Genomic DNA, 10,606 nt, shown 5'->3' on the forward strand with positions numbered 1-10,606 from the left:
TAATCCAGTTCCTTCTGATAAAAACAGTCTCACTACAGTTGAATCATGAGCCCAAACCCTAACCCTAACCCTAACCCTAACCCTAACCCTAAACCCTAACCCTAACCCTAACCCTAACCCTAACCCTAACCCTAACCTTGTATTTGGCATAATTTTAGACATTTTTCCGTTTTTGTATGTTTTTACATTTTAAAGCACTTAGCACTTAATTTATTTTATTAAAATTTCCTTTTTAAAAAAAAAAGCACTTATTACTTATTTATTGGTTTAAAAGCACTTATCTATTTATTTTTTTAAGTTTTAGAGGTGTGTGTGTGTGTATTTACATTTATTATATGTTAAATTATCTTTTTATATTTATATAATTATTGTGCCTTTTAACCTCCCTTCCCCTTTTAGCATCTCCTCTCCGTCTGTCCCGCTGGCGGTTGCTCTGCTGTCAGGCTGTTTTTAATAAAATTGTTTAATTGTTTTTTATTTCTTAGGGGTTTTTTTAAAGCCTTTTTTAAGGACAGCCCCCTTGTGCCAGTGCCCCTCGTGGCCCTCTTAGGAGGGCCCCGCTTTTAACTAAACCTAACCCTAACCCTAACCCTAACCCAACCCTAACCCTAACCCTAACCCTAACCCAACCCTAACCCTAACCCTAACCCTCCTCCCCCTGGGTTTTCTTATATATTGTGTGTGTCTTGTTAGTTTCCCTATCATTCCTCTGAAGAAGCCACAGAGTGGCGAAACGTCAGGAGCTCTTTTTATTGCACTTAACTTTTAGCCTTGCTGATTTTTAAACATATGGTTTTTAGATCCATGTTTTTACAATTATTTGATCCCTGCCCAGGAAAGTAATTTGCACAAGAAATTGCACTTTACTGCACTTAAATAGCACTTTGACACCTTCTGGTCTTCTAGCCAACGGCCAAAGGTCTCGAGAAACCAGCCACCTTAGAGAGTGTGTGTGGGGTGGTTTTGCACAGTTTGCCAGTGTGACGTGTGTGTTGACACCTTAAATGGGGTTTTGAGTGTGGTTTGACACCGTGAAGCACATTGTGCTTTTTTTAAATAAACTGGCTTTTTCTCGGGTTCTTTGAAAGCCTCAAAAATGAAATATTAATGTGCTAGTGTCCCAGAAACGTGCTAAGTGCGCTCTAAATACTCAGGTCTTTTATTTTGGGGACCTAGAGGAAAAACAAATAACTTCTTAAGGCCGATTAGGATCAATTTGAAAAAACCAGTAGGCAACTGTTGGACAATTATTTGTACTTCAGTTTTTAGCCTGACTGACTTTTAACATATGGACCTTTGATCCATGGCTTTTTAAAAAAAATTATTTGATCCTCGCCTGTCGAAGTTGTTTGTACAAGAGTGCATTTGATTGTGCTATTATACCTTAATAACCTCAGGTCGCCTATGAATTAGACCTGGAGAAAGGGAAGAAAAAAACCCTTTTTAATATCAGGGAGGGATCAATCTGAAATAATCAGAAGGCAATTGTTAAGCAATTTCCTTTCCCCTTTTGTTTGTTCGTTTTTTTAAACCCACTTACCTGGCTCCTTATGGGGTTAGACCATGGCCTCTGGGAATCATGAACAGTCGTCGTCCCGCATTCATGTTGACAGGCCGTCTAGGAGCGTGGGAAACACTAGACCAGCTATCCCTGCCAATGAATCTGAAAATACATTAAAGAAAAGATATTTCAAGCTGTTACAAGCAGTCCATCATGCAGAAGTGGTAGACAGGACCTTTTGGACTCAGATGTTCCCAGTAGGGATGCGGAGACAAGTCAACAAGTTGACCTCCTTTATTAAACCCTCGTCCCCTAATGCTGAGACCACTGCAAAGATAAAATTAAATACAGATGAATGGATGCGCAGTAACATGACTATTCTCGAGCAGCATTATGATCAGGTTATAACAGCTTGCCTGCAGGACCTTCCTCTTTTCGATCAAGTAGCCTGTGATAAAGCAATCGCCTATGGCAAAGCAAGGTATAAAACACGACTACTAGCCTCGTCTATTTCTGCCTTGAGATCGTTAGCGCAGGGTGGGCCGAAGCCTCCATTGGAGTGGGTTGACTCCTGTCCGGATTCGGCTGGGGATGATGAGCAATTTCCAGAGCTGACGATCCATAGTACCGGCTCTGGCCCAGGCCCTAACCCCAACTTCAGTCTTGAGTCCAGTTCGCATCCTAACCCTGACCCTAATGCTGGTCCTAACCCCAACCCTAATTCCTGTCCTAACCCCAAATCCAACCCCCTACCCCAGCCCACTTCCTCCATCTTGGGTGAGATTGGCCCCAGTGGGATCACAGCAGAGAGGGTGGATCCTGAAATGATTGTGCAGGCTCAGGTGCGCCTTGGGCAGGATTTACCATCTAATCCTGAGGTGGACTGTGCTGCACTCTACTTTCACCCCACCCTTGACCTGGGGCCACTGGATAACATCTTACCCAGCCCACCTAGTGGAGTGAGTGGCTTGGTAACAGAGAACATTCCCAATTTGGGTATGGGGATGCCAGTGATTGGGCGGGTATCGCTTCCCCTTGATGCTGCGGAACCCCCTCAGTCACAAAGGCCGACCCGGCATGGGGACACCTATCAAAAATTAACGAAATGGTCCTTGAAGGTGGAAAAACCAGTGCTCGTGTTAGGTGACTCTAACTTAGGCAGAATACCAGGTTATGGTCATCCACTGGTGCAGGTGGACAGTTTTCCGGAGGCCCAAATTCATCATTTAAAGGGAATCCTGGAGAAATTGGACCCTTGTCCCCTTGCCCAAAAGATTGTGCTCTCCATTGGTATGAACAACTGTCTGAGAGGGAATTTGTTTAACACCATCAAGAAACAATTTCGGCAATTAATGGCAGTGATTGGCAGAGTCTTTCCCCAGGCGGAGGTCTCTGTATCACTCATGCCATTCTCAACAAAACTCCCACCGAGAACACAGACCCTGATAATAAAAATAAATCTGTTTTTGGAAGAGAATTATAGGGTATTGGACGGTGTGGAGGGACATCTCTTTGGGGTAGCCCTGTCTTCCTTTTTCACCTCTCCATCTTTCCCTTCTTCTTCATCTCTCCATACCCCTTCTTGCTTTGTCTCTCTTCTGTCTTCTCCATCTATCTGAGCTCATGCTCTACACCCCCCCCCTCCCCCCCGCGACTCGCTCTGCTCTCCATGCAGTCTCTGCCCGATCCCTCCTTCCTGTACCCTCTTCTATCCCTCTTTCTCTCCTCCTGCCATTTATCTATCTCTCACTCCCTGCTGTTACTCTCCCCCTCCTCTTCTTCCCTGTTCCCCTTTCCTCTGTAGTCTGCAACCTGTGGAACCAATTAGACCTCGTAAGCGGGGGGGGGGGGGGGGGCTTCTGCCACTGTCGTGTGGTCGGTTTAACCTGCCGCTCCAAAAAAGGACCTTGTCTCATCGCTCCACCACCACCACCTTGCCTGCCTCAGTGGGTGGGTTTAAGACAGTGGGGTGGGGGTGTATGTGACCGCAGGAGCTCAGGGACCACCAAGGCTCTTTTGAACCCCCGTCCTCAGTAAAATCCCAAATGTGGGGTTGACTTTCTTTTACTGTAAAAGAGAAAAGATGGGAGCAAATGGAAGATCTTTCTGGTTTTTGAAATGACGATAACACCATAGAAATGATGTGAAATAAGCTGAAAAATTATCATAAAATTCATCTCTTCCTCGTTTTCCAGCTTTATCTTTTGTGCGTGATTGTGCTGCAGGCCTGTTAGGATACGGTTCATCCTCTTTAGGGGTAAACAAACACCTCTTTTAGCACCAGACCATCTCCTTTCACCCTCTTTTCACCCTCACCCCAACTGCCTGGAATGCTTTTAACAATTCACTGTTGGACGCAGAGCAACATGGGACGCTGGGAGATTGTCGCATTCCAAGGGGGAGCATTTTTTAGTCGCTCTTCACGTGTCAATCAGCGACACTATCGCCTTGTCGCCCTTTTAAACCCCCCTCTAAGACACACAAGCACGCATACACCGACTCTGTGAGCCCGCAGGCCGCTTTGCTGCGTCTCAGTTTAAGGACACGGTCGTCGATGTGTTAAGCACCGAAGAATGCGGACCTTATGACGACTTCACACAAAGGACTCTTCCACTTCCAACATCTGTGATGTGGGTCACTGAGGAGCACCTCTGCTCTGGTGACATGCGGAGAGTAGCAGGTCTCTTTTAACAAGGAGAACCTGAAAAAGGGGGATAGGTTTCCAGCCGCATGATTCCTTTTAACTAGTTTTCATTCCACTTATGATGGTTTCTTCCAGGTTTGGGTCCAACTTTCTGAGCACTTCTGTCCAAAGAAACACTGTAAAAATGATGTGAAGTCGCAGTCGATTCCTATATTTTTGTAGCTTGATCAGGAGAAAATGGGGTCAGGAAGGGCACACACACACACACACACACACACACACACTCACTCATATAATATAGGCCAACTTTCAACAGCTCTCCTCCCAACACACACATTCCCCCCGTTACAGTTGGGATAACAGCGCTGGCACATTATCAGTGCGTTGAAAGCACCTGACTGGTATGTGACAGTAGCAGTTAGTGACAGTTCTCCTTTAAAGTGGGGGCGGTCGGTGGTGGTGGTGGTGTGTGTGTGTGTGTGTGTGGGGGGGGGTGTAAAGGGTTGATCCATTTGATACGCGTCCTGCTGGATACTTGACAGGAGCTGTCAGTGAGCTGAGGGGGGGGTGGTGCTTATCGATCAAACACCCCTCCTATCTGCCACTCAGACAGATAGGACCTTCATGTCCTGAGGAGGGTGTTTGGTGGGCTGGGGTGGAGGGTTGTCTTGTGATTGTGAAAGTAAATTCACGGTTCAAAATGAAAGTGGAGGTGCACAGACATTGGTCATCAGTGGATTCATGTGGATTTCTCTTTCCGACTTTAAAGATTCAAAAATAAGCAGTGAAGTGTTGTTGAGTTGGATGACAACACACTGCATTGCAGCCCTTCACTTATCAACGATAAACATTGAAATAACACAATGCACAACACTTCATTCACAGTGAATCGCTCCGCATTCATAGACTTTACATTCAACTGTTTAAAGTATGAAAGCAGTGAAGTTTCCTGCACAGAAGCCCAATACAGTAATGTCATAAAAGAATGCCTACTCATGCAACTAATGATTGTTTTCATTATAATTATATTAATTATGAATTATTTGTGTAATACTGAAATAAATTATTAATTTGGTCTCCCAACATTTTGCAAAGCCCAAGCTGATATCCGTAAATCGCTTCTTGAGTCTGACCAACAATTCAAGATTATTATTCATTATCATTAACATTTCATTTACTTTAACATGAATCATAAAAGAAGAAGCAACAAATCCTCTGCACATTTGAGAAGCTAAAAGCAGAAAATAATTGTTAGTTATTCAAATGAATATTGAATCAATTGATGAATAAAATACTTGTTCGGCACTAATCCTGACAAATCCAGCACAGATTTTTGCACCGACTTCATCTAAATATCACGGAGATGAAATCAGCCAACACACATTTGTCACATTGGTTTAAAATCGAATGCATCATGTATGAGCTAATGCTAAGTGTTACTTGTTAATCTAAAGCTGTATAATAAATGTAAGTACAATATATTCCTCTGACATCTGGTAAAAGTGTAGCAGTATTTAAGGATATCAGAAAAATAAGTAAAATACTCACTCTCGCTCGTAAATATATTCGTGTTGAACAGTGTCAGTAAATGTACTCCACCTCTTTTCCCAACCGAGCCAAATTAGATTTGAACCAATCACAAGCTTGCTTTTCTGACCTCCAGGCTGCTGCTGCCCCTGTTCACGCACACACACACACACACACACACACACCTACACACACACACACACACACACACACACACACACACACACACACACACACACACACACACACACACACACACACACACACACACACACACACAGTGATTCACCAATCCACAACAACTCTCAGTAAACATTCAGATCACCGTCCCGCCTCACATGAGCACTGACAGCATCAGCAGTGATTCTGAAGACCGTCTTCTCTTAAGTTATTCTTTCTTCAACCGCAGAGCCGCAGTTTATTTCTGCTGGATTGGTGGACGACGTGCAGCACACCAGCAGCATACAAAACAAAAGTGAGACTGGGAGAGAAGCAGTCATCTCGTGGTGACCCGTGACCCAGTGTTTTGGCCACTGGTCATTCCAGCGCCACGCAGGTCCCGCTGTACTGGTGTCAAAACACTGTGCTGGCAGTGCTTCGTCCAACAGAATGTGAATGGAGAAAACATGTGTTTGAAATTGTTGTATTTGAAATGGAAGTTTGTAACAGGTTGTGACTTACAGGTTGGCTGTCTTGTTTCTTTTGGTTCTGTGTTGTAGGACCAGAGACTTTATAAGTGAACTCAGTGTGTCAGTGTGAAGGAAGCAGCTTACTCAACATATGGGGTGTGATGTGTGGTTAATGGGCTCCCCCTACTGTCTCCTGACTTCCTCACAACTCCCTGTGACGTCTGCGCTGACCGACTTCACATCACTGCAGAGGAACGGCTCACCTGATGTGCTAACTTGCAATCAACACTGAAGCATGAGTGGATTCGATGCATTTAGATAAATATTTTCAGTCGTGTCTTTATTTCTGTACGCACACTTCCTCATAAGCCACTTAGACAGACATCCTTGCTCTCCTCCCTCCCTGCCTCCTGATCTATAAATACTCTCTCATCAGCAGAGGCTGGCTGCGAGAGGCGTCGACCCCGGCCTCTCTCCGTCCAGCAGAGCAGTGATTTATGGGGGCTCGGGCTGGCGCTAACCTTGCACTTGGGCCCTGGCAGTATAAATGATGGCAGGTCAGTGGCACCGTGGATGGCGGGGAGAGACTCCTTCTCCACCTCCGTCTCTCTCTCTCTCTTCTCTCTGTCCTGTTATCATCAGCGTGATGGAGACATCATCATCATCTCCCGGGAGTATAAATAGTGCTGGATCAGGTGACAGTGCCGGCCCTGGCCTTTGATGGGAGCTTTAATTTCATGCCTAATTTCTCTCGGCACAGAGAGGATCGATGCTGCCCTGCTCGTGCTCCCCATCCCTCTGCTGCAGAGAGAGAGAGAGAGAGAGAGAGAGAGAGAGAGAGAGAGAGAGAGAGAGAGAGAGCAATGAAGGACAAATGTTCACTGCTGAGTGATGTGCATGCACCAAGACATTCAGCTTACCTGTAAACACACATATGTGCGGACATCCTTCACGGGGTGCAAACACATTGACAAATAAAGGCCGAGTCAAGACACACATGCAGAGCTCCGTCTCTGCAGCCACGGACGACTCAGACAATCAATACAGCTGGAACAACAAGCGAAATATAACCCCACAGCCACCCACCTGTGTGTTGTGTTACACATTGGCTCGGTGATAAATTTAAGCCCTCTGTCCCCGCTCGCAGCCCCAGGGAGGCATTGAACTCTAGCCCCTCCATAATGACTTTGTCTACCTATCGATCCGGCTATGATCCATGTACTGTAATTCTTATATCATCAGCCCCGGCCCCGGCAATAACTCCAAGTCATATTTCGGGGCCTCCCGTCCACTTGACAACTTAATGATGCAGGGGTCCTGGACTTTCACCCCCCCTCCTCCTCCTCTCCCTTCCTTTCCTCTGCAGGGCTCTAATTTCTCCTTGTTCTTTCAGACTAATATCAGCACTGGCACAGAGAGGCTGTTCTCTCTCAGGACTTCCCTCTCTGAACCACAGATCTTCTCCTTTTCACCTCTGTGTACTTGCAGTATAGCACAGGGTTAGTGTCTGGGACTGCCGTGCATCTGTCTCCGATTTGGAGCACAGCCCCTGCAGGCTCCCGAGGAGACGCAGCCGTCCCTCTTTAGACCCTGTTCTTTTTCTCCCTTTGAGCCGGGGCTATATTTCATTGTCATTTCAACCCTCTCTTCCTAGCCTGGATGTAATAGCGGGAGATATATGGCCCTCGCTTCTGCAGTCTTCGGAGCTTCCTCAGCCTTTTATAAAACACTGTCAGAGTGACAAAACAGCAGCCCTTGGGTATTCGGGCACAGATGCCCCCTCATCCCGAGGCAATTTCTCAATATCCTGCGATGATCCTTTTAGCAAAGAGATAACATCTGGGTCCTTGGACGGGATGAGTTGGAACAGTCATCCTGGACAGAGTCGTAGCTCATCTCTATAGCTCTGTCTGCCTATAAGCCATGGGCTGTCTGTCAGCTCTGTTTTTATCAGAGCTGATTTAGGGAGCAGCCCTTGAATCCTGAGCCAATAGAGAACCACGGGAGCATGCAGGACTTCTTTTTTACACTTCGATCCAGCGCTGACACACCTGATACTGCTAATCAAGGAGCGTCAACCTGTCGAAACAAGAATAAAGAGAGAGAGAGAGGTTTTGTTCATTACTGTCGCTGTTTGAAAGGCACTAATTGTGTTCCACCTGGCCGCAGAGACACCTAACAACCCTAAGCCTCAGAGACATGGCCCTGATTGAGATGTGAGTAAAAGAGGGGAGGGGGGGGGGGGGGGGGGGGAGCAGATGGGCTCTGCAGACAATTAAAGCTGCATCTTCTGTTGTGGTGCCTCCACTTTGTTCCTGTCACTCCTGCCTCATCCTTAGTGACATCCATCCTCTTCATATGCCACTGCATACCTCACACTTCTACCCCTTCCTCCTCTTCTTCTCTCCACGTCCAGTCTCTCCTCCTCACCCCATCCCCAGCTCCTCTCCGTCTTTTCACACAAGCTCTATTTCCTCTCTCCTGCGCTGCACATCTCTCTCCCTCGTCCTCCCCACCACCCCTCCTTCCCTCCTAGCCTTAATTGGGAGTCAGGGAGAGCAGTGGAAATCGCATTAACGCGGGCCCTGCCTGGGTGTGCCATCCATCTTCTTTTTTATTACGCCGCGCCGGGGCTGCCTGGGCGCTGCCGTTCGATTTGTCACCGGCCTCGTTCGCTGATAACAGGCATTTGTCATCGCCTTGCCTCCCTGTTAATGTTATCATCTCCTCCCTGACAGCCGCCCTCCGCCGGGGAGCGCCGGCGACAAAGCACATCCGTCAAGCGAATATTTCCACGGCTAAGGGGACCGCACACTGCAATAAGCCACATTAAAGCACTTATGAAGGGTGCAGGCCGAGAATGTGTGTGTACGTGTGTGTGTGCGCGCGCTATCTGTGTGTACGCACCGGTGCCACGGTGTGCGCTGCATGCGCATACGCACCGCGCAAACGCACGCGCGCAGGAGCGTGTAGTGCGCTTGTCAGTGCCATAAAAGAGGCGAGGTGGGGGCCGACGGGGAGAGGAAGAGGTAATTTGTTGCAATTAATTACGCAGTGAGTGTGGCTTTGTTGTGTGGGAGAGCATTGTATCTGTTGGAATGCTTCCTTCGCCAGCCTGTGATGCTATTTGTTTGATTTATAGCCTCTGCCTGCCCGAGGCGGAGTGAGCCTGCGTGTGTGTGTGTGTGTGTGTGTGTGCGTGTGTGTGTGTGTGTGTGCGTGTGTGTGTGTTTTCACATGTGCACAATGCTGTGGCATTATCCACAGAAATGTACTGTAGTCTCAGTGACAAGGAGCCCTTTGTTTGGAAGTGACGTTACATATGAACAGCCACACGGCCGTTTGTCCTCTCTCAGGACTGAGACTCTACTGTCCATTTGTCATTCAGCAGCAAATCAACAACTCCAAAGGTTGACTCTCAATCACCCAGCTCGCCTCACCTTTTCCCTTCCTTTCTCTGACAGGAAGCCGTGTCTAAAAGGGCTGTGACAATGTACCAAAACAATCCAGATGTGATGCTGATGTCTCTAACCCTGGCCTGGTCGACCCTCTCTCCTCTCTCTCCTCTGTGATATCGGGACAAGCGGGGATGTGACAACATGTATCCATTCTGGCTCCATTCTGGCTCCATTCTGGCTCAGTTGGGGGTTTGCAGGGCCCTTGTGCAGGGGCTGACAGATGGATCAGCCAGCCTAAAGGCAGTGAGAAGAGATGAGAGAGAGAGAGGAGCGCTACTTCGCATCCTTCAACATGTATGACTCCTACATTATACAACTTCACATGGTATGGCACATTTGCAACCCTGGCTGGCAGAAGACTGCAGTCAGGATGATGCAGTTTCACACAGTAAGGAAGAACGCTGCTATTTGTGCGATTCTTCACACGATGATCACACAACGCAGTTTGAGGTGAATGACAAAAATATCAGGAGCTGGTCATAACCTCCCTTAGTAAGACATTAATGGTCATGGACTCTTTGGAGCACTTTAAGGACTTCTTGCTCACGTTGGACAATCTACAATCCTATGACAACGGGACAAACTCCATCTCCTGATGAAGATGATTTATTATGAATCGAAGCTCCAGATGAGGTGCTGAATGAAGCCTCAAGAGACATTTTTCTAAGGTCAAGGATGCACTTTAAAGCTCACTTGAAAACAATGTGTTAACAATTAGCTACATCTTGTAAACTCATTAAACAGGCTGAGGTTTTAGGTCCACCTTTCCGTGTTCTTTCTACAATCTTTTTCTATTATGTCCGTGTTGGGAATTATTGTGGTTGTGCTTCTAAGACCCACATTCTAT

Source organism: Melanostigma gelatinosum, assembly GCF_949748355.1.
Source record: "Melanostigma gelatinosum genome assembly, chromosome: 11".
In the NCBI taxonomy this organism is placed as follows: Eukaryota; Metazoa; Chordata; class Actinopteri; order Perciformes; family Zoarcidae; genus Melanostigma; species Melanostigma gelatinosum.